This window comes from Acomys minous (assembly GCF_964271855.1).
Source record: "Acomys minous genome assembly, chromosome: 16".
Lineage (NCBI taxonomy): Eukaryota > Metazoa > Chordata > Mammalia > Rodentia > Muridae > Acomys > Acomys minous.
The window spans coordinates 54,065,795-54,089,258 of record NC_140498.1 but is presented as its reverse complement, the minus strand read 5'-3'; the positions used below and the strand labels follow the sequence as shown (position 1 = coordinate 54,089,258).

Genomic DNA, 23,464 nt, shown 5'->3' with positions numbered 1-23,464 from the left:
TCCGAGGTCCTGTAGTCCTGCCTCTCTTTTGTCATTTAAAAGGGTGCTATTTCTTGAAGTTTTCTTATAAAAACAAAACAAAACAAGCAAAAAACTGTGCCATAAAACCAGAAGGAAGAGTTGTATACTGGGGACTTTAATTCCTTCAGCATACTGTTCACATTGATAGCAGGTCTGCTGTACCTAAGCAGGAGGCTCCAGAGTAAGCACATTTAAAAAAAAAGATTTATTTATTTATTATTATGTATACAGTACTCTGCTTGCATGTACTCCTGCAAACCAGAAGAGGGTGCCATATCACATTACAGATATGAGCCACCATGTGGTTGCTGGGAATTGAACTCAGGACCTTTGGAAGAGCAGGCAGTGCTCTTAACCCCTGAGCCATCTCTCCAGCCCCGAGTAAGTGCATTTTTTAAAACTGGCACTTAGCCAGGTGTGGTGGTGCACCTCTTTAATCCCAGCGCTCAGGAGGCAGAGGCAGGAGGATCTCTGTGAGTTCGAGGCCAGCCTGGTCTACAGAGTGAGTTCCAGGCCTGCGAGGACAACATAGTGAGGCCCTATCTCAAACAAACAATCAAACAAACAACACATATGTGTGTGTGTGTCCTAGTTATTTCTTAGAACAAAAATAAATAAAATAGAAATTTAAAAAATAAGCATTATTTATTTTAGGTAAACATTTAAGGTAATACTAGGGATTAAATATTTAAGTATTGTTTAGTTTAGATGTTAAGTCAGAAACTGTGCTGCCTTCCTTGGGTTGACCCTCCTGGGTTCACGGTGCCCCTTAGCTCACCCTGCTTAGCCCATGCTTGGCTCCCTGGCTTTTGGCAGGTGATAAGTGGGGATACCTGACTGAAATAGGACACCTGACAGCTTTTGGCTTCACCCACTCTAAATCTTTAAATGCTGTTGTGAAAATGACACCCCGCAACCTGACCCTGATTTTTTTTTTTTTATTTTGGAATCTGGCTTTCCTTGGGACAAAAACAATCTTCCTGTTATGAAAGGTATACTATGATGGTGCAAAGCTAAGGAATTCTTTTTTTTTTTTTTTTTTAAGGAATTCTTATTTGGCTAAAGTTCCACTCTGGGCAGTGAGCACTGGCTTGAGATTTCTTTCTCTTTGTCAGTGTGGCTTGCATAAAACATATTGCAAAGATTTACTGAGCCATCACGAGAGCAAAAGTCCTAAATATATTTAAGCACGCAGCTCTTGGCAGCACTGCTGTGAGGGGTCAATGGCAAAGGCCTCAGGGGTAGGGAACAGTCCTGTACCCAGTGTCCATGTGCTCAGTACAGACGACACGGCCATGGGAAGAGAAGCCTTTCACCAAAGCAGCTGCGAAGCCCTCCGTGTCATTCCTACTCCTGTGCTACTCAGATTTCAAAACAACAAACAATAACAACAACAACAGCCTTTGGAATTTCATAAACAGTTTACAAGGGATGCTTGGTAACATCATACATAGCTCCCAAGCCCTTTGGGTGTGGTGGCAGGAGGATCACTGTGAGTTCAAGGCCAGCCTGGTCTACAAAGTGAGCCCAGAACAGCTGGGATAACACAGAAACCCTGACTAGAGGGGAGGGGGAAAAAAAAAGAAGGGGGGAACAAGTTTCGAAGAGGAAACTGTGCCAAAAGTTATATCCACACTTCCCAACTTTGAAGTGTACCTAACTTGGGAAAACTTTGATGATTCAGCTGCTAGACCATAAGCAAAGTGATTTTTAAGGTGATTTAAATTTACTTTAAAAATATTATTTCATTGGTCATAGTCTATCTCTTGTTACCAAAACACTCATAAAACTTTCCTTTCATGGCCAGGCAAGGTGGTGCATGCCTTTAATCCCAGCACTCATGAGCAGAGGCAGGTGGATCCCTGTGAGTTCAAGGCCAGCTTGGTCTACAAAGTGAGTCCAGGACAGCCAGGGCTACACCGAGAAACCCTGTCTTGAAAAAACCTAAACCAAACCAAACCAAAAACCAAAACAATCTCCTCCTCGAAAACTTTTTTTTTTTTTTTTTTTTAAACATGAGTTTTCAGAGTGCAGGGCTTTTACAGGTCAGGTTATTATCTGTGAGGTGAGTTGAAGGTACATAATGAAGTGACTCTGCAGAGCGGCTCGCTGGCTGGGTGACGGCTTCTTAGCAGGAAGAGAAAGCCTCTTCCACAGTCTCCTCACTGCACCGAGAACCTTGAGAAGATGAAACGCCATGCTGACAAGGACCTATAATCAGAGCCGCCCATGCCACTGGGAGGGGGCCAGACTCCAGAGAGGATACGCCTTCTGCTTCTGTCCTGGCTGCCTGGTGGCAGACAATGGCAACACTCATGCTAACTGGATGAAGAACCCCCTGTGGGTGCCAGGGAGCATCGTGGAATGTTGAGCTTTATCTGCCCCTTGCACTGCTGGGAAAACTCTGTTGATGAGCCTTGATTCCAGTGGTTGACGTGACTTCATAGTGTGGTCTCTGACACAGCAGGCTAAGCATCTCCACAGAACCACAGGCTCAGCTGCTGCTTCTCGGCCCCTCCTGTCATCCCCGAGGCATTCTTCCTCAATTTTGGGGATTAAATGTAACATTTCTAATCTCTCCGTTTTTGTGATCCAACTCTAATAGAAGTGAGCATAGAGACGGGATGCCAAACTCGGAGCCTGAGTAAAGTCATATTTTTAAAAGCCACTGTTATTCTAAGACAGATCTTAGAATGTCTGGGTAAGTGAATGACCTCGGACCGCATCAACCTACAAATCAGCTGTTGTCACCAGGCCTTGGTGCTCAAGGCTTTGGCTGCCTCTTTCTGAAGTGGACTCACAGGCGCTGTGACCTGCGGGGTCTGTTTATTAGCAATGTGAGGTGCACAGTTAAATTCACATGAGTTGTTACTGAAAAGGAAACAAAATTCTCGAGCACATGAAGGCCTTAAGTATTTGTGTTGTTTGACTGGATATAAACGCTCGCTATAGCTGTAGTATTTACTAAACAGGGAAAGAGATATTTGTGGGCTAAGGGTAACACAGTGTTCCATATTCCAGAATTTGTTGAGACGTTGAACTTTCCAGAAAAAGGTGCATACCGGAATGTCCTCTTTAACATAAATCATATGAGAAAGGTTTATAAAGGTCACAGAGCCTGTGCACATTTTTTTAAAGCAAAAATTTCCTCCTAGATCCTGTTCAGAGACTCTGCTACAAGAAATCTACATGGCCTCTGTTGACGTGACAGGTGAGGTGCGACATCCAGAGCTTTATGTGTAATGCTCTTAAGCAACCCCATCATAAGGAGGAAGAGACTGAGGCTGAGGGCAGTTAAAGAAGGTGACCCAGGTTTCCCATTAGGATATTGATATTTGAAGCAAATATTTTTGTTTCCAGAAGCTAGACTACATGAACGCATACGCACATGCATGTGTGCAGGCACACACACACACAAATACATATAAGCATTAATTGGTAAATGTATGTATGTATGTATGTATGTATGTATGTATGTATGTAGGCACTACACCGGATAGAACAAAGGACGGAGACGTGCCACCTAGAAGGAAGAGCTTCATCAAACTCTGGTAAAAGTAGAGCTTGTTGACAAAAATGAGGAGAACAGGTAGAATCACTAAGCAACCCTCTCCAAAGGCCTTGGTGGCTTTCCAGAAGGTTCTACAGGAGGACACTGGGGTTCCTGCTGGGGTGAGAGCCCTAAAAGGTTCTATGGAGGTGAGGCAGGGGGCATTTGAACACCATCAAAGCAGAGTGCGCTCTTGGCCACCCAGCCAAAGCCCCGCACGCGGCTTCTTGTCCTTGTGACACTCCGAGGTTGACTTTACCAGAAGCACTTTGGAGACAGCCATCGGAGCCGTGGGGAAGCATGCACAGAGCCTACGGTGGTGTTGAGACTCAAACCCAGACCAACCTGAGCCCCAAGCCTTCCATCAACCACAAAGCTAGCCTGATCAAAATTGACTTTTTGCCTGTTGTAGCTGCAGATGGCTGGTACCCAGTATTTTCAGCAGGAGAATAAAACTGAACTTTTGTGACTTGGGGACAGGGGAGAGAAAGGATTCGGACTAGTAAAAAGTAAAAAAGACAGGTCAATCCAGTCACCGATACTATTAATTAAGCTTAGCTATCTGCCAACTAAGTCTTTCATGGCTCCAGGGTGATTATCAAGGCAACAGGGACTTCAGTGGCACTGATAACAGGGATAATCCGATTGTGCACCCCCCACCTCCTGGAGCTTAAGCAAAAATATTCTTTTAAAGCCAAGATTTCTGTGCTGTTTTTCTATTAGTTACTAGTTCAGAGTGATCCCAGAGACCCCAAGGATTGTTAGAGCCGATTTCCACATGTACTGTGGAAAGAGAAAGAAATAATTATTTTTTGATATTTTTTTCTCCCATTTTTGGAGCCCTTTTTTTAGATTTATTCATTTATTTATTATTTATGTATACAGTGCTCTGTCTGCATGTACACCTGCAGGCCAGAAGAGGGCATCAGATCTCGTTATACATGGTTGTGAGCCACCATGTGGTTGCCGGGAATTGAAGGAACTCACAATCTTTGGAAGAGCAGCCAGTGCTCTTAACCTCTAAACCATCTCTCCGGCCCCAAATAAATAATTCTTGCTGAATGGAAGCGAGAGCAGCCTTTTCTTGCCCTCAGTGTGGCATTAACACCCAGTGGCCTCCATGCAGCAGAGGAAAAGCCACAGCAGTGCAACAGTGGACATCTGTTTGTGATATGTGGGACACACACACATATCCCTTTTGAGACGAGATATTTCCCTAAGTGCTCATAGCAATTTTGTAAATGAACCTGAGTTTAAATGTGGAGAGATGGTTAATATTTTATTTTGGAAATATTCTACTCTTCAAGTCACCTTATTAAGATGAACCGTCTCAATTTTTATTTTTTAGGTTTATTCATTTCATTTTCTGTGTATAGGTGGTTGCCTACTGTAGTATGCGTCCCACATCATGCAGCATCTGAGGAGGACATAGGAGGATGCCATATTCTCTGGAACTGCAGTTACGGATGGTTGTGAGCCACCACATGGGTGCTGGGACCTGAACCCAGGTCCTTCGGAAGAGCAGCTGTTCTGCTGTCAGCTCCCATTGCTCCCAGCAACCCCACGTGATCTGGTAAATTTCATTCCCTCTCTCCAACTCTGCCCCCTCGGAGGAGGAAAGCCTCCACATTCCTGACATTCCTGAGAGCTCGCCCAACCCCCTCACCTGGAGCCAGCAGTTTGGCTCCCCAAGTCCAGCACATGGCAATCCTTAAAAACCCCACCCACCCGCTATAGCCGGGTGCGGCTTCCTCTGGCCTCATCCCCTGAGGCTGTTGAACTCACCCAGGAGCCGCAGCTTCCAAATAAACCTGCCCTTTTTATACTGTTTTGTTTTGTTTGGTTTGGTTTATTGAGACAGGGTTTCTCTGTGAAACAGTCCTGCTCTCCTGGACTCACTTTGTAGACCAGGCTGGCCTCGAACTCACAGAGATCCACTTGACTCTGCCTCCCTAGTGCTGGGACTAAAAGCGTGAGCCACCACGTGGCTTGGATTGGCTTACTTCAGCTGTGGAGATAACCACTGTGCCACCTTTATTCCTGATGGGTAGCTTTTGACTTTCAAAATATATTCTGAGTTAAAAAAAAAAAAATCTCTTATCCTTGTAAATGTAGACCCTCCTAAGATGGTAGGAATGCTAATTGGCATTTTTAAAGTTTGGATATAGATGCATGTTTACATAACATATTTTCAGGTATCAGCTTTTGCAGGACTAGATATTAAGCAGCCGTGCTTGTTAACGGGGGAACTCCACGGTGCTCTGGTGCTGTGTTGGTACTGGGGAGAATACTGAATAGACTCAAAATAAATCTATTTTGGGGTTCTCAACCCCAAGACATGTCTCTCTCTCACTTTGGAGAAAGTGGAAATGGATTTTTTTTTAACTAAAAAGAAGAAATGATAAACCACTTTTTAAGAAAGAGAGATAATATATAAACGCTATTAGTCATTTTGAAAAATGGCCATGGTTTCCAGAGGCTTTGACTGAAACTCCTCCGGCAGGCCAGCCCTCACTTGTGTAAACACACACGTACCCACGCTTTATGTGAGCTGCAATCTTGCAGGGACTTCAAGGAAAAACTTAAATAAAACAAAACAAAAAATCCTCATCTTTTCCCATGCTCTTTTTTACTTCGTGTGTAAGAACTTTTTATGAGACTGGAGTAAACTGTTTGTTTTCCTTTGTTCTTCCTGTCATCCGGGAAGGGGGCATGATCTGGATGCGTTCATCTTCAGCAAGAACACATTTGGACTAAGGCGATAGCTCAGAGCGATGACTAGCATTTAAAACGGTTCATTTTGCCGCTGCCACTTTAGATGTGCCAATTCCATCGTACTGGGTCAACACCTTCACCTATTCTAATGTGATGTGTATACTAACGCCATCTTATCAACTGTCTGTTTCATCTTCATCTCTTTACAAGTCAGCTTTGGAAATGCCTTGGCAGCCAAAACACAAAGTGGCGGTTGAAGGCTAAGGACGCAGCTAAGGATGCAGCACCTGCCTAGCATCACTGTGTTCAATCCCCAGCATCACTGAAACAATACAATACCCTCCATCCCACACAACAGCGGCAAACAACCTCCACATCCCCCAACACAACCTGAACCTCCCCAGCCTCCTTCACAGCTGTGTTCATCTGACTCTTAGCAAGTCTGCCTGTCTGGTGTTCCAGGCACCTGGAGTTGACGAAAATTTTCCTATGTGAAGGATCTCATAGCAACCAGATTGTGTCAGGGACACAAACCAGCTGTTTCAGTGCTGCCAGCCACCGGCACCCACAGAAGGTTCATAACAGACTGTTTAAGAACTCAAAGGATCTTTAACATCTTTCATCTGTGTGTGTGCCTGCGTGTGCATGTGTGTGCGTGTGCATGTGTGTGTGTGTGTGTGTGTGTGTGTGAGAGAGAGAGAGAGAGAGGCAGGATCTCTTGTTCTCCACAGGCTAACTGGCCCGTGAGCTTCTGGGACTTCTCTGTCTCCCCCTCTCTCTCCCCATACAAGCACCAGGATTACAGATGTGAGGCCAAGTCCAACTTTTACAAGGGTTCTGGAGACTCACACTCAGATTATCACATTGATGTGGCAAGTACTGTACTGACCAGGCCATCTCCTCAGTCTCCAGAACACAAGATGAGAGCAGAAACTATCTTGGCGGGGATAATTTGGAAATTGTCAGTTTCTCCACAGCAACATCATCTTGGAAAGTTAGTAAGCCTTACCCAGTCTCAGTCTCAGTTTCTTATCTGCAATGGGGCCGTGAGGACACTGTGAGGTAATGTATCCTGTGATTGGCAGATGAGAGCCATGTGGTGTATATACTATCGTTAGGTTAAGGAGCGCACAATTCAGTGTGAAAGTGAAGGTCTGCCAAACGTTGTGCAGAGGACTGAAATTTCAGCACTTTCATTTTGTGTATTTTATTTAAATAATTTTAGAAGACCAAATTACTTTGCCAGTAGTTATTTTGTGCTGACAGATCTCAACCTGTTATCATGGGGGTACATCCAAAGGCTCCAGATGACAGTTGATGTAATAACTGAGGTGACCGCTAAGAGGTGGGTAGCAAATACCGTGTGGATACTATAGCCAATGGATGAGTCGGTACCAACAGGGATGGAGCATGAAGGTGTGAGATTACATTATATTACTCTGCTTTGCAACCAACTTAGAACTTATGCACCATTTATTTCTAGAATTTTCCATTTGCTATTTTCTGACTGTGATAAGCAACAGAAGCCATAGGTAACAAGATGCTGGATAAGGGAAATTGCTGCATACTTGCAGCAGCATCTCCCCCGCACTGCAAACCATGAGCATGCGGGAACGCATATGGCGCGCTCACCCCCATGACGTGCTTCCACCCTTTCCAAATATGATGCCTTTTCTGTACTGCGATGTCACCAGATGAAGATGTTGGTCACCGAGGTCCTGCTAACCCTGAGTAGGGCTAAGAGGTTGGTGTCATTAGGTACCCCTATCCGCAGCACACATATCTCACACAAGGAACCCTCACTGCTCAGGACTATAGGCCATATCTACCATTGAAGTATATAGCTATTTGCTTCTAACTGACTTAGCTGTTGAGAATGGCTTGTTTAAAAAAACAGCATTTTTTTGTTTTTGTTTTGTTTTGAGACAGGGGTTCTCTATGTAGCCCTGGCTGTCCTCGACTCACTTTGTAGACCAGGCTGGCCTCAAACTCACAGCGATCCACCTTCCTCCGCCTCCTGAGTGCTGGCATTAAAGGCGTGCGCCACCACACCTGACTCCAAAAACAGCTTTCTTGACAATCAACCCAGTAAAAGCTTGCTTGAAGCGAGTACCTCAGAGTTAAAGATGCTCTCCAGTCTATGAAGCAAGCTTACACATCTGCAAACATGGTCTCTGTGTATTCTCTCCTCTCCCATCGATGAGCACATTGTCTCTGTAAGGGCGGCACACGCTCAGCAATGCTGGATGTAGCTAGTGTTGTGTGTGCTTGCAGAGTAGACAAAAGAACCCACTGTAAGCCGAGATTCGCTGTCCATGAAGTCTCATGTCACAGCACCAACATCAGCCTCCTCCTCTTGGTTTGGAGGCTGTCCTCCCCTCTGGCCATAAGCTCCATGAGAGGAGCTTAAGTTGACTAGTTGAATTATTTCTTGTGTTACAATGACCTAATGGCCTTGGCACATTTATTAACAATTGTTGAATGGGTTGATGTGTGGGCCTATTCACAAAATCATTGTTTCTTCTTTGATCTGCTCTTCTCCAGGATACATATCCTAAACTTAAGAGCGGTCATCACGAGCCTCCAGACACATGTAGCCATGTTATAAGACAATGTCGAGACTTAGAATAATTGAGTTTATTTCCCTTTCAAGTCCCATCTCCCACACAATGATATTTCTAATAGCATGCTGGGGTCCACTCAGTTATTCCTCTCTAGTTATGCACTTTTATCATATGTGTATGAGTGTTTTGCTTTCATGTATGTGCACCATGTGTGTGCACTACCTAAAGAGGCCAGAAGACGGCATCGGATCCCTGGGACTGGAGTGACAGATGGTATCGAGCCATTTGGGTGCTGGCAACTGAACTCGGGTCTTCTGGGGGGGGGGGGTCCGACCGACCCTTTCACAGGTTTACATAACAATTCATAACTTTAGCAAAGTTACAGTTATGAAGTAGCAATTGATTGACGACTGTATGGTTGGGGCCGCCACAACAGGAGGAACGAGACTAAAGGACTGAAGTGTTAGGAGGACAAAGAACCACTGCACCGGCTCCTCCCACTCCTTCATTCTTTATACGACACCAAACTCTTTAAAGTTGTTGCACTTTTGCTTGGTAGCATTTGTCGCCGCCTCCCCTCTGCACCATCCATCAAGGTTCTCAGTTCTTCTCATTAGATCTGAATATGTACGCTGCCTCAAGCCCTGCAGCTGCGGGGAAGTCACTCTTTCTTGAGTCATCACCCTCCCTGACCTAGGATGGGACGGCATGCTGTACGGTTACTTCCTTTCCACAGTAGGCGCTCAAAAGATGACGGGTTGAAATGAGATACATGCTACTGTGCTAACTGTTACTATGTATACTCAGCAACAGAGACAAAGGACTTGGGTAAGAGGAACATTGGGACCAAATTAGCAAATGTGGAGGGGACTGAAAAGAAACACACCCTCTTTGCTTAAGCAAGCGTGTGAGGCAGGGCGTGACAACAGTCAACTCTAAAGACGAACGTATCTTCTTGTTCTTTGCTCTAACGCCTGGCATAGAAAGTCCATCTAATTTAGAGTCTTATCCTCAGCTACAACAAAACACACAAACAAACAAACAAACAAATCAACTGCTTTCATCTAAACTGAGCTCAGGTCATTGTATTCCTGCTTAACTCCCTCTGTGGTTTTACTCATTGCATGCAAAGCCGGAAGAACACCAGGTAGGGAGCCCCTAGAGAGAGCACAGGGTTCTTTCAAGGGGTTGTTTATGGCTAATTAAAAAAGAAAAGAAAAGAAAAGAAACTGCCTTCCATGGGCTTGTTGGGGTCCTCTTGGTGTACCCCGCATGGCGCAGTCAAGGCTGGGCCGGGTGCAGACACTGCGGACAGACAGTCAAGGACGCAGGAAAATAAGCATGCGACGAAGGACGACGGCTCTAGGCCCAAGAAGCCCAGCAGCACAGCGTGGAGGCCACTGAGGGGCTTCTGAGTAAATTCTGATGGGGTTTCTTGCACTTTGCTGTAGGTGCAAGATGCAGGTGATCAGGGAGGACAATTGCACACCTCAGTCTGCACGTCTTTCCTCCTCCTTGGTTGAGGGATACTGAGTCCCAGGGCCAGAGCTAGCTTGTATGTATGTGTATGGTATATAGTGTGTGTGTGTGTGTGTGTGTGTGTGAATGGTGTATGTATGTGGTATGTGTGTGTGTGTGTGTGTGTGTGTGTGTGTGTGTGTGTGTAGTATGTGGTGTGTGTATGTGGTATGTAGTATGTGTGTGTATGGAATATGTGAGGGGTGTGTGTGTGGTGTGTGTGTCTGTGTGTGGTATAGTGTGTGTGTGTATGCGTGGTGTAGTGTGTGCGTGTGTGTGTGGTGCGTGGTAAGTGTATGGTATATGTGTGTGGTGTGTCTGTGGTATGTAGTGTGTGTGTGTGTGTGGTATGTAGTGTGTGTGTGTGTAAAGTTCCTGGAAGGAGTGAACTAGAACATGATGCCATGAAGGTGTCGCTTCAGACTTCTGAAGCCTTACTGAGGACAAATGGGGTTCTTTCATGAAAATGATTTTTCTGATTGTTAAGACATGGGTTCCCAAGTAGAATTAATCTCCCAGGATTCTATTCTGCCTTCCCCTGACACTCTCAAATTGTCCACACCAACATTGCATGTCTGTCTACTTCTCGTCTACTTGGGAATTTATTTTTGTATTCATTACTGTGTTTATATTCATTTGTTAAGTGGGCATTCTCTTGTCATTTAAACAGAAAACAGAGGAATTGCATAATTTACTCTGCAGTGAACAGAACATATACTCAACCAGAAGCATCTAGAAACATCTTTAAAGATGGTCCATAAGTGTCAGAACCTTTAGGACTACAGAGATGTACCCCAAGGCAAAGCTGTACCAACTGTCGATCTTTCATTCTGGCATCATCCCTGAGAGCACAGGGCGTGGCGGCACAGAGAACCAGGTGCACTCTCAGCATCGCTGGAGAGCTGACCTCTGTTTGCTAGCACAGAGGGACATGATGCGCAGTGTGTACGCTGAGTGTTCGGCAGCTGCACAGCCCTGACTGGGTGGAAGGTTGTTTCGAGTTACCCCTGTGTTCATCCTGACTCAACACGCAGAGAAATTACGGTAGAATGGCTTCACCTCTGCCAGCTATTCTGTGTAAAAAGCCATTAAGTGCAAGATTATAGAAAGCTTCCATAATTTACATAGTTTCTTCACTGTCCTTTAACAAGTACATTCAAGTTTTCTTGTTTTTATCCTCATTTGAAAGAGACCTTGAAGTAGCTAGGCTTTCCATCTCTTGGCTACAGAAATGGCTCAGCAGTTAAGAGCACATACTATACCTTGCAGAGGACCAGAGCTCACATCCCAACCCCAACACCCTTTACTGGCCTTACACCCTCCTGTAAGTCCAACTCCAGGGGATCCTCCAGCCTCTTCTGGCTTCCACAGGTCCTGCACTCATGTGACACACAGACACACATACACACACAAGCGTGTGCACACATGAACAAGCACAAAATTAAAGGGAATGTGTGATTAGCAGCGCTGAGATAGGACCTGTAGGCTAGCATTTTATCTAGTAGTGAACACTTCAAGCCTACTGAAAACTGCAGATTTTCAGTCTTAAAGGGTCTGTAGGTCATCATAGTGGTCAAGTAGTTTCAGACACATGGTTACCTGGAGTGTCCCAAAAAGTGTACAATGGAAAAATACCACAAGGAACAGGTAGGGGATACTTTCTTTTCTTTTCTTTTTTTAGTTTGGTTTGGTTTGGTTTTTCGAGACAAGGTTTCTCTGTGTAGCCTTGCCTGTCCTGGACTCACTTTGTAGACCAGGCTGGTCTCGAACTCACAGAGACCTGCCTGCCTCTGCCTCCCAAGTACTGGGATTAAAAGTGTGCGCCACCACTGCCGGGCAACACTTTCTTTTCATTTATGCAACAAATATAACTTGATCACCAACATTGTAGTTAGGAGAAACAACAGTGAGTGCCAGACAGTCAAGTAACAGATGACATATCAACAAAGAACTCCAAGTGATGGCTATCGTATCAATAAAGAAAGAACAAGATAAAGACGTGATTCAAACATATACTAAGGGAGTCAGGAATGAAGAAAGCATCACAGACTAGTGATATTTAAAGTAGCTTTGGAATCTCAGGGCAGCATGAAAACTCAGTTCTCTACTGTTGGCTTCCCCAAAAGTACACACACCACTACTGCCAAGTCAGTGTAATCTATAACTGTATGCAAAATAATTCTTAAAGTCACAGATAAGTATAGCTCCCACCCCTCATCAACCCCTCCAGCCAAGGCTTAGGGAACATGACAGAGAGTGAGAAGAGAGATTGTAAGAGCTGAGGACCAGGATGTCTGCTGTGAGGTTATTTCCTCTGTATATCACAGGGATGCTGAACCCATGACATGTCAACAATAGTCACTTAAACAAGATCTGAGTGATGACAATACCAGTTGACATGCCAACATGGAAAATTGCATAAGTCCCTACCCCTAAATGAAGTGCTACATGCAATTGATGGATCCTGGGAGAGGAGAGTCAGACTTCTCCAGAGGCACGCCCCCGCCCCATGGATCATCCCATCCCAAGGTGGCAACCTTAAACGAATATCAACATGAGCAACACTGAATGTACTCATCAGGCTGTGTGTGTGGCTGTGTGTGTGTGTGTGTGTGTTACCGTGCCTATGTGACTGACTGTGCACAGAAACGTGTGTATATGCATATGGAACAGTAATTAAAGAACAGGCCATGGTTTGAGAGGGGGTGAGGAGGAGTTAGAGGAGGAGAGGTGGAGATGACATCAGTACAGTACTCACATGTGAAACTGAAAATAAAACTAAGCACATTTTACATCTAAGCATATTAATGACTAAAAAGGTCAAGGAGATGGAATGTGTAAAGAGGCAAAGAGTAAAGCAGGAAGGACAGAGGGAAAGTGCAAAGCAAAAAAGTATGATAATGGAAAAAAAATACTAGAGACTAGGTCCAGAAGCCAAAAGAGCGATTACGAATGACTTAGTCTAAGGCAGGAGCTAAAACAAAGCTTTCAACTTAAATACAAAAGTGAAGCAAAAGTAAAAGTATGAAAGATAGAAGTACAGAAATAGTTTTTCAAAAGCAGGGTAGCAAAGGGCCTTGGAGAGGTGGCTCAGACACTAAGAACACTGGCTGCTCTTCCAGAGGACCTGGGATCTGTTCCCAGAACCCACGCAGCAGCTCACAACTGCCTGTAACTCAAGTTCCAGGGGACCCAATGCGGTCTTCTGGCCTCTAGAGGCTTCTGCATGCCTGTGGCATACACAAACTCACACAAGTACATATATACACACATAAAAATAAAATAAAATAGAACCCTCCAAAACATGGCAGAGAAAATATTTGGTGGAGCCCAGAACAGGACCATACAGAGCATGGGGGCCTGCGATGGGGCCGTTGCTGGATGCGAGGGGCCTGGCACAGAGAGCTGGCTGGTTCTGGCAGAGATGCGGAGCATTGAAAGAAAGATATCTCTGAGGAGGTAAGAAGGGGTGGGGTGGGGTATGGAATATTCCAGAAAGAAAGAGGTTTAACATTTCTATGCATATGGTGCCATTTGACCTTCAAGACAGCCTCGTAGGGTAAGGCCAACACTCTTACACCCGTAATGCAGAAGCAGAGCTGCAGGCCTGTAGGACCCAGTATGGCCTAAGGCCATACAGTTGAGTGGGTGGCTCACAGAGCCATCAGAATTCCCACAGTGCACTCTGTCCTAGCTAAAGGATATCCATGATTTAGAGGCAGCCAAGTGGAAAAGGCCCAGGGAGGTCTGACTTTTGATTTCCTTAGCACTAATGGCTGTTTACCTGTATATCACGCCAAATGAAAATGCTTAAAAACACAGCACACTTAGGCCTGCTATCTTCATTGCTTTGTATTTTATACATAACCACTTTTAATGAAACAGTTCAAGAAGATAATATATACATTTACCTGATAATAAACATATATATGGACATATTCTACACAGTATATAGTTGGGTCTGTAAAATGGACAAAGATATTAGGCATCTTTCTTTTTTTTTTTCTTTCTGAGACAGGGTTTCTCTGTGTTATCTTGGCTGTCCTAGACTTGCTTTGTAGACCAGGCTGGCCTCGAACTCACAGCAATCCACCTGCCTCTGCCTCCCAAGTGCTAGGATTAAAGACATGCACCACCACCACCTGGCCGATATTAGGGATCTTAACTGGCACTATAACCTGGTTTCTTTATATTAGGGAGCTTATTGCATCAATTTTAATCCAATTTCTAAAACTTCAAAGCTAATTAAGAAAATGACTGGTTTTTCACAATGCTAGAAAATTGTGAGGAGTAAATAAAAGAAAAAGTCCACTTAGTGGGAGAGAGCCATCACCACATGTGACCACTCAATTTTAGTTTTGAGTCAGTCTGGGGAGATGAAGGCAAGGCCATACGCGGCTTCTGTGCGGAGAACTAACACTCTGCTGACTTTGAAGTTCCTCTGGGAGAGATGGCTAAACTCACTCACTCCACTTACAAGCAATGAAATACGCTTATTAAGGGGTTAAGTGTCTTTTATGCAACACAACGGTTGTGACTAAAACCCAAAGCATCTGAATGGGCTTGGTGTTTATAACAAGTTTTAAGTATCCCTATAAGATCTGACATGGGGGGCAAAAACCAGCCAGATGTTCCTCCATGGGACACACATGTTAGCTCATAGGAACTTAGGTAGGTAAAACACACTGGCTGGCTGGATCAGAAAAGGTCTAGGGCCCCACCCCTGTGGAGGACCTCCTGGCAATGGAAGGCTGCTAGGGGAAGAAGCTTCACTCTCCTTTGGGGATATGGCCCCTGGTACATTGCCTCTGCACAGTGGCTGCTCACAGACCCATGTGCACATGGGCAACACTAACTGGACTTGGGTTATTAACAACAACAACAACAACAACAACAGGACCTGAAGCTAGGTAGGAGGGTGGGTGACATAGAGGGCCTTGGAGTGGGGAGGATGTAGAGCAGTATACACTGAAACCTTCAAAGAATAAGAAACTTTTAATAACAGAATCAAACACACCGGCTGGCATATCAACGATGCCCCCAGACAGACACAGACACAGAGACCAACAATTGCATGTTGCACTGGGTGTGGCAGCGCTCGCCTTTAATCCTAACACTCAGGAGGCAGAGGCAGGTGGATCACTGTGAGTTCGAGGCCAGCCTGGTCTATAAAGCCAGTCTAGGACAGCCACGGGCACACAGGGAAACCCTGTCTCAAACAAACAGACACACACACACACACACACACACACACACACACACACACACACACACACACACCCGAATCTTCCAGTATTTGCCTAAGAACATCATACATCCAACTTTAACCCTATCTAGCTTCCATGGGGCCCTGCCTACTGACATTTTCTTCCTCTGATTTGTTTCAGAGCTACACTATGGGAAACAGACACTAGAGAAAGGACAGTGAGATCAAACATTTGGTTTCTGGTTTCCCCAACAAGAACAGACTAACGTGTATGGAAACCCACTTGGCTTTGGCAGTGGCACCATGTCATTGGAGGTGTCAGGGAATGGGAAAGAGGTCAGCACAGCCCCCTCCCACGGAGAGCTGTCCCCATCATCCGTCACTGAGCCCCGTCTGGATAAATGAAATCAGTCAGTGAGGATTTTTGTACAATGCATTAAAACAGTTGTCTTCTAGGCACTGGTGGAAGATAAATGATTCCAGACGTTGGACTGTGGCCATTTTCCCACACATGCAACAGAGCTCTGACATCCATATTGGGCCATAACCCTGAGTGGTGTCCGCCTCTGCCAGTTTACAGCCGGTGCTGCCACTCTTCGTTTATACTACAGAGCCGGCTCACACAGACGCACACAAGTCTCTTGTTGCCCATGTGGCTTAAAAAGAGATCATCTTTGGTTCCAACGTGCCTTTTTCTTTTTTCCCCCCTCAGAGAATCTGCTATTCAAATCACTATTTTAATCTCCCACTGGAATTAGACAAATCCATGCCTAATAAGACACATGGCATCTGACATTGAATATGAACCATTTGGAGGTAACAAACAGCCACCCAGAACCATACAGTCTAGCTTTGCTTGAAAACGAATACGCTGAAAATGTTCCACACATAAACAGCAGGATTATCTCATGAGTCCGTTTGTGTTCTGCAAAAAGACCCAGAAAACAGCTGCCTTCAAAAACCAGTGTCACAACAACTGCACAATTTGGAAGGCCAGTCGGAGGTTTAAACGATCTGTTCATCTACTGAGCGAACCGACGGTTAATTTCTGCCAGCCCCGTAAACTCTAAAAGGTGAGCTACTGCCACACTAAATTATCTTTGAGGAAAGATACAAGCAATCTTGTTCCCAGTTCCAGGAGGTTTAAAAACAGGGAAAAAAAAAAAAGAAAAAAGAAAAAAAAAGGGGGGGGGCAAGTGAGAGAGAAAGAAGGAGAGGTGGGAAGGGGAGACACAGAAGAAGGAAAGACAGAAGTCCATGTCTGTAATCTGAGATCTGAAACATAAAGTAGACCCTTCTGTCGCTTTTACATGTCTTTAAAATAAATAATGGGACCACAAGTGCTGCTTGTGAGCATCAAATCAAGTTCTTGGCAAAAGAATGTTCTCCTTGGGGCCAGATCTACCAGAGGAACAAACTTCATATTTACCCGAAACAAATCCCCTCGCAGCCCAGATGGGAAGGACGCTCTCTTCCCACCACCACAGCCTCCTTTTCAAATGAACACGGCACAAACTTACTTTGTTAGAAAATGTCCTTAGGCTGTGCTGTGCCTTTGGAACAAAACCACTCTCTTCTTCCTTTCCTTGTCTGCTGTCTTGAGAACTTGCCGCTCAGAAACTGACAGATGGAGCCTCCGCCTCTCACGGCTTCCTCTTCTTATCTCTGCCAGCTAATATTTCCTCTGTGCTTAGCTGTTGTCTGTGAGACGGGGCCCACATCACTCTAACCTGATCAATGGAGTGCCTAGTTTGTGGTTGGTTTTGGCCCCGCCTTCCAGCTCTAAGAGGAGAAAAAAAAAAAAAAAAAAAAAAAAAAGAAAGAAAACTCACAGCTGGATTTTTTATAAATCTGCTCTTTTAAAACTGGCTCCGCCACCCTGCACATACCAATGGGAAATGCTGCCAGTCTGTCTGTCATAAGCCAAGAGTGGGCTCCTTATCCCAGGTCCCCTGCCATCAGGCCAAGCAGGCTCCTTACCCAACCAATCGCATTCAAGTGAGCCTAAAACTTTATAAGAATGAGGAGACACATTTCAAACCAGGTTTAATTTTTGCCAAGTTTTATGAGCCTCAAAAGATGAGTGCGCGCACACGCGTGCACACACACACACACACACAGTCACACATACACACACACACACACTCACACACATACACACACCCCGTGACATGTTCATATTGTGAAACAAGATGGAAAAGGGGGACAGACTAAAATCAGACATGACAACATTGTCGCATATATCATCTACCGTCTATCCCAAATCCAAGTCATTGCTGACAGGCAGTGATGTTATACCCCAGGCAGAGCATTGCTAATATTTACATTGTCAGTGAGGTCTCTGGGTCAAGAGAATACATGGCCAGATGAGTTACTAGCAAGTATAGTTAATAAGGATGGCCACACAGACAGCCCATGTGAGTGCTATGAAATTAAGATGGAACATTTAAATTCTGTAGGAATCCCAGGTGAGAAGAACTAAGTTTAAGTTACATATATATATATATATATACACACATACATGCATACACATATATACACACATATATATGCATATATATTTTGAGATTATAATCTAATCATTCCATTTCCCCTTTCCTGTTCCTCTCTCCCAAACCACCATGGTCTCTTTCAAAATCATGGCCTCTTTTTCCTCAATTGTTGCTGCGTGTGTGTGTGTGTGTGTGTGTGTGTGTGTGTGTGTGTGTGTGTGTATTCCTAAATACATTAATACAACTGCTTTGCTGGCATACTGCTATTTGTATATCTATGCTTTCAGGAAAGACCATTTGGCACCACCTAAGCACAAACCAGAACATGTACCACACACCTAAGGCGGAAGAATCATTCTGGAAGAGGCAGAGAGGGAGTTGGCTGCGAGCGACTGTTTCCTAGTCCTGTCAGAAGCTACACCTATAAGTCTTACTGATAAGGCTGCCTAGTCACTAGCTGGACAAGGACAACAACAGGCTTGTGAACGTGAAATGGGGAGGTCCCAACCCTCTGACAAAGAACTGCAGGCTCAGAGAAAAAGTCTTCCCCAGGGACAAGCGCACTGATTGGTTATTGTGTCGAAGTTTTTTTTTTTTCTCAGTGTCTGTGAAAATGAAAGGCATGAAGTAATAACCAGCGATCACACAGGCAACCGCAAGATTAAATGACAATGACACAGGGCTTTGTTGTTACCAGTCAGCCTTCATATTGTCCTTTTTCAATAAGAGATTATTAAATCAACATGAATATTTCATCTGGTGAGGGATGGAGGCAAACTACATATCACAGGCGGAGATAAAGAGAGGAACAGATAAAAGGGTGGTGGGAATCATGCTCAGGTTCAGTATTTGACTTCTACAGGGAGAAACTATACAGCAAACGCTGGGCACAGAGAACAGTTAACAGTGAACTGCTGGTATGCACGTGTACGCCACAGACAACCCTGGGTACTGTTTCTTGGGCGCTTACCATCTTTTCTTGGAGAAAAAGGCTCTTTCCTATTGGCCAAGAATCTCCCAAGTAGGCTAGGCTAGGCTCCCTGGCCAATAGGTCCCGGGGATCCACCCAGCTTTCCATCCCAGTGCTGGGATTAAAAATGGATGCCGTGCCTGGTATTTTCATGTGATTTCTGGACTTGGACTCAGGTCCTCATGATGGCAAAGCCAGTACGTTGCCAACTGAGCTAGCTCCCTGGCCCTGACTAGAAAACTTTTGTTACCTCAGTTTCTTCAATCTCACTCAATGGAATCCTAGAACCGGTTGTCTGGGAAGCCTGTGAAGGGCAGAGGTACACAGCTGGTGAACGGGTGGGCTCCCCATTGGGTTAGATAAGGGCTCCTGGCTCCAAGCATTGGAGTATGGATAAAGGTGAGGACCTTGGCTTGAAACTGGAATCCCAGCCAGCAGAGTGGCTTCTCCGCTGGAAAGAAGACAGGCTAGGGCTCGATTCCCTGATCTGATCCAGCTAGCTCTCTCCTCACCCCATCCTCCCCCTTGCCCACTTCCTCTTGGAGAAAGTCATCCAGCTGACAAGGGTCTGAGTCAGGAACCAGGGTGTTTGTAAACATCCTTGAATGAAAACACATGGACCTTTTGGGTAAATGTCCCTAGATGGTGTTACAAGCCCTTGCTTGTGGCTAAGAAGAAGCGAGTTTCTGAGTCAAGGGGCCCCTCCTATATGAGGGCGGTGTCCTGGGATCTGGGCGGCTGTGGACTCCAGGCTAAGAGAAAGGAGAAGAGATGGGTGGTGCCTGCTTGCCTGTCCTGTATGGCACCTCACTGCCCATGGTGGTGTCTGTTCTTGCTCTCCATCAGGACGTCGAATATGTGGTCTCTTGCTCCTAATCTAAAGGGCTATTCTAATATGGGATTTAAAAAATGCTCCAACAGATTGGTTATAATGTACAAAGCGCACATATTCACCACAGAGGCGTGAGCGCAATGGCTCTCTACAACGGCCGGTTCACAAGGACAACTGCAGTACTCAGTATCTGGGACCAGGACTTTTAGAGTATTTTATACATTTCTAATGAGATATCCTGGGGATGGGAAGCCAAGTCTAAATGCAAATTTCACTTATGTCTCATGTATATGTCATACACGTGGCCTCCAGGGTTTTTTTGGGGGGGCATATTTTTGTAAAAAATTTCTTTGAAGAATTTCATTGGAATTTGATAGAGATTGCATTGAACTTAAAGGCTATTTTGGTAGTAAAGTGTTTTTTTTTTCCAACAATATTTATTTTTCCAGTAATGGCGTCAGTATTTTATGTAATACTTTTGGCAATTTTGTGCAGGAGACACAGGTTCACAGTATAAAGCTTTCTACTTTCTATCACAGTGACACTCAAAAGCTTTCAGACTTTGGATGTCTGGATTATGGATGTAAACATGCTGCTATCCAAAAGCAAGCCGTGAGAACACAGAGGCCTGCAAAGAAAGCAGAGTGAGTGGGCTGCGGGTCGGGGCCAGGAACTCTGGTGGGGAACAGGAGAATCCAGAAAGCGTTTGTGTGCATCAGCACGCTTGACTGAGGAGGACAAACTGGAAGGAGGGACCGAGGCGACGACGCGGAAAGCAAGGCAAGTCCTGTGACATTGTACAAGTGACTTGTGGTCTCTCTTTGTTAGTGGGCGATAACGGTGGCCCCAGTAGGACTGTTGCACATGGTAAGTGGGTCACTAGATGGGAAACGCTTGTGGCGGAGCTTGGCCCACGCACCCGACACCCGATGTTCGCTATGCCATTGGCAGCATCTTAGAAACTTCACTTAGGACCAAAAGAACTGAATTTGATTCAAGCTGTAATTTTTACAAACCCGCAGATCCTCTGCAGGAACAGCTGATTGCGGTGCTTGTGTGTAAGCGTGTCTAAGTGTCTGAGCACCTGTTCTGTCAAGTCATGTTAGTCTCCTTCACGGTGCCAGGCGCATCTGCCCAAGCATTCCAAGTTGGCGACTCTGTCTACAGATGGACTCTGTACTGGATAGAAGGGTGTTACCAGCATTGCGGTCACCATCTCTCTGTCAACACCTCCCCCACTCCACCCCCATACAAGCAGGATTCTGAGCTTCAGAAATAGGTTTTGATGGGTGGAACACTTGACTATGGATGGTGTTGGAGTATTCAAAATTGGAGTATTCAGAAATACCGACTGGCTAAAAGCATTGCAGTGTAAAAGTGTGGGGAAGCCCTTGCCTGTCTGGTGACAATCATGATTTTGCCTAAATATCCTAATGGTCTCTGCCCAGCCACGAGGTCTAAGAAACTCTGCTTGCCTGATCCTGCCCACCAAGGTAACAAAATCTGCCCCTGGTGTTGGCCTCCTGCTGGGGTTGAAACATCAAAAAGGAAACAGCTGGGGCATTGTCAAGCCTGCACACAGCTCATAGGAACTGGTTTGGTATGTGTTTGTTTATGAACTCTGACCAGTGCTGGTGATGGACTCCAGGACCTCCTGTGGCCCCACTCTGAGCTACATCGCAGTCCCTTTGCAGTCTGGATTGGCCCGGAATGGGAGCTCACAGGAGTCTGGAGCAGGACTGCTGCAGGTCTCAGGCCTTCGAGGGCTACAAAGTGAGCCCCGGGGCAGCCTGGGCTACAAAGAGAGCTATAGGCTAGCCTAGGCTATAGAACAAGAACCCATGTCAAACAAAGGAGCAAAGGTGTCTTTGTGTCTGAAGGGATTTGGTCCTGTTGGGTAGCCGTATGATTTGGTTGTGAGGCTTCCGATGGCGGAGCCGACCCTAACCACTTCTTCACGGGTGGCTGGCTGTGTGCGACCGGCTTGGTCACTTCAGTTCACCACTGCAAACAGAAAGGGCACGAAGCCTATGGGACACCTAAGGGAGTTAGAAAAAGAAGTTCCGGCTTGCTTGACTAGAGAGCCCAAAGAGAGATGTTAATTTTGATCATAATTAGATTTTTAGATGCTAAGTAATTAGTGAAATAAAACAAAAGCTAGAAATATACCATACACTGCTGTTTACGGTAAAGATGTAATTCTTATATAGGATGGATTTGTTCATTTTTAATAAATTATTTTTATCTTCAAAGAATATCAGGCACATTTGAAAACCAATAAAATAAGATTTGAAATATTTCTTTAGAATCTTTTAAAATAAAACCAGTACACACAATATTCAATGCTAAAATGATGCTTATTTTACATTCTCAACACTGCAGAATATAGACAGAAAATTTAACAGCCCATTTTTATTATTTATAATTGCTAATTCCTTTTTCCTCCATAAACAAGTTTGCTATGTCCTTAATTTATTTCATATAAATGTGCAGTTGCCTGTGGATGTCCCATATAAACACATATTTCATGTATATAAAACATACACATAAACACACACACACACACACACACACACACACACACACAAGAGCCAGGCGTGATGGCGCACTCCTTTAATCTCAGCACTCGGGAGGCAGAGGCAGGTAGATTTCTGTGAGTTCAAGGCCAGCCTGGTCTACAAAGCGAGTCCAGGACAGCCAAGGCTACACAGAGAAACCCTGTCTTGAAAAACCAAACCAACCAACCAAACACACACACACACACACACACACACACACACACACACACACACACGCGCGCGCGTGCACACGTTATGTGCCTGGAAAAGAATTCTTTCCCACCTAAATAGGATCTGTTTTTTTGTTTTTTGTTTTTTAACTGTTCTCAGACTTACTGTTTATTGGACAACAAATCTCCGAGCTGTTCAGATGAACAAACAAGCAAGCTCATAGCTTGGATCCGTGGGTGTTAAGCACCTATCTTAGTCTGAGTGCGGATCTTGGGGAGTCAGGCCAAGGAGGCCGTGCCGCTCCCCAGTGCCATCAGAAGCAAGCCCCTGCCTCTTTGGAGTGGGATTACCAGAAGCTGGCAATCTGACACTGCTACTGCTCTCCAGTAGACCCACATCCTAGTGACCAGACAATGACTGGGGAAATACACAGATTCATACGTGACTCCCCGTCAATTCACTCACTTTCCAAAGGCGACAGACTGCTCTTGCCTTGTTCTCTATCTCACTTCAAGGTGGACACCTCATCTTCTGCTGTCACATTGTTCCCGTGGATGGTTGTGGAGGCACAGAACTGTGGTGGCTGGAAGTCAAGTTGCACCATGGGCAAGCTCTGACACACGGTGTGTGCCCAGCAATCATGAGGGCCTGAGTTCAGACTCCAGCTCCCGTGTTAAAGCCTGGGAAAGCAGCGCAAGTGTGTAACCCCAGCACTGATCTCGGGGGACTGTGCAGGCAGACACAGGAGGATCCTGGGCCCTCACTGCAGCTGGGCTAACTGACAGGGGTAGCTCCAGGTTCAGTTAGAAACACTGATCAGAAAGCAAGATGGAGAGAGATAAAGAGGATGCTCTTCGCCAACCTCTG

The 23,464-nt window shown here is 45.2% G+C and overlaps 1 protein-coding gene across 6 annotated transcripts in view; it reads right to left on the bottom strand.

Moving 5' to 3' along the window:
- The window catches only part of STARD13 (StAR related lipid transfer domain containing 13), a 233,436-nt gene that overhangs the window by 88,526 nt on the left and 121,446 nt on the right, over positions 1 to 23,464 (bottom strand). The window contains exon 1 of one of the 6 annotated variants that reach the window (XM_084764060.1): positions 17,095 to 17,327. The exons of the other annotated variants lie outside the window; for them this stretch is intronic. The gene's annotated coding sequence lies outside the window, so the exon portion shown is untranslated. Of the gene's footprint in view, positions 1 to 17,094; positions 17,328 to 23,464 lie in introns of those variants that run through there. 6 annotated transcript variants of the gene reach the window in all.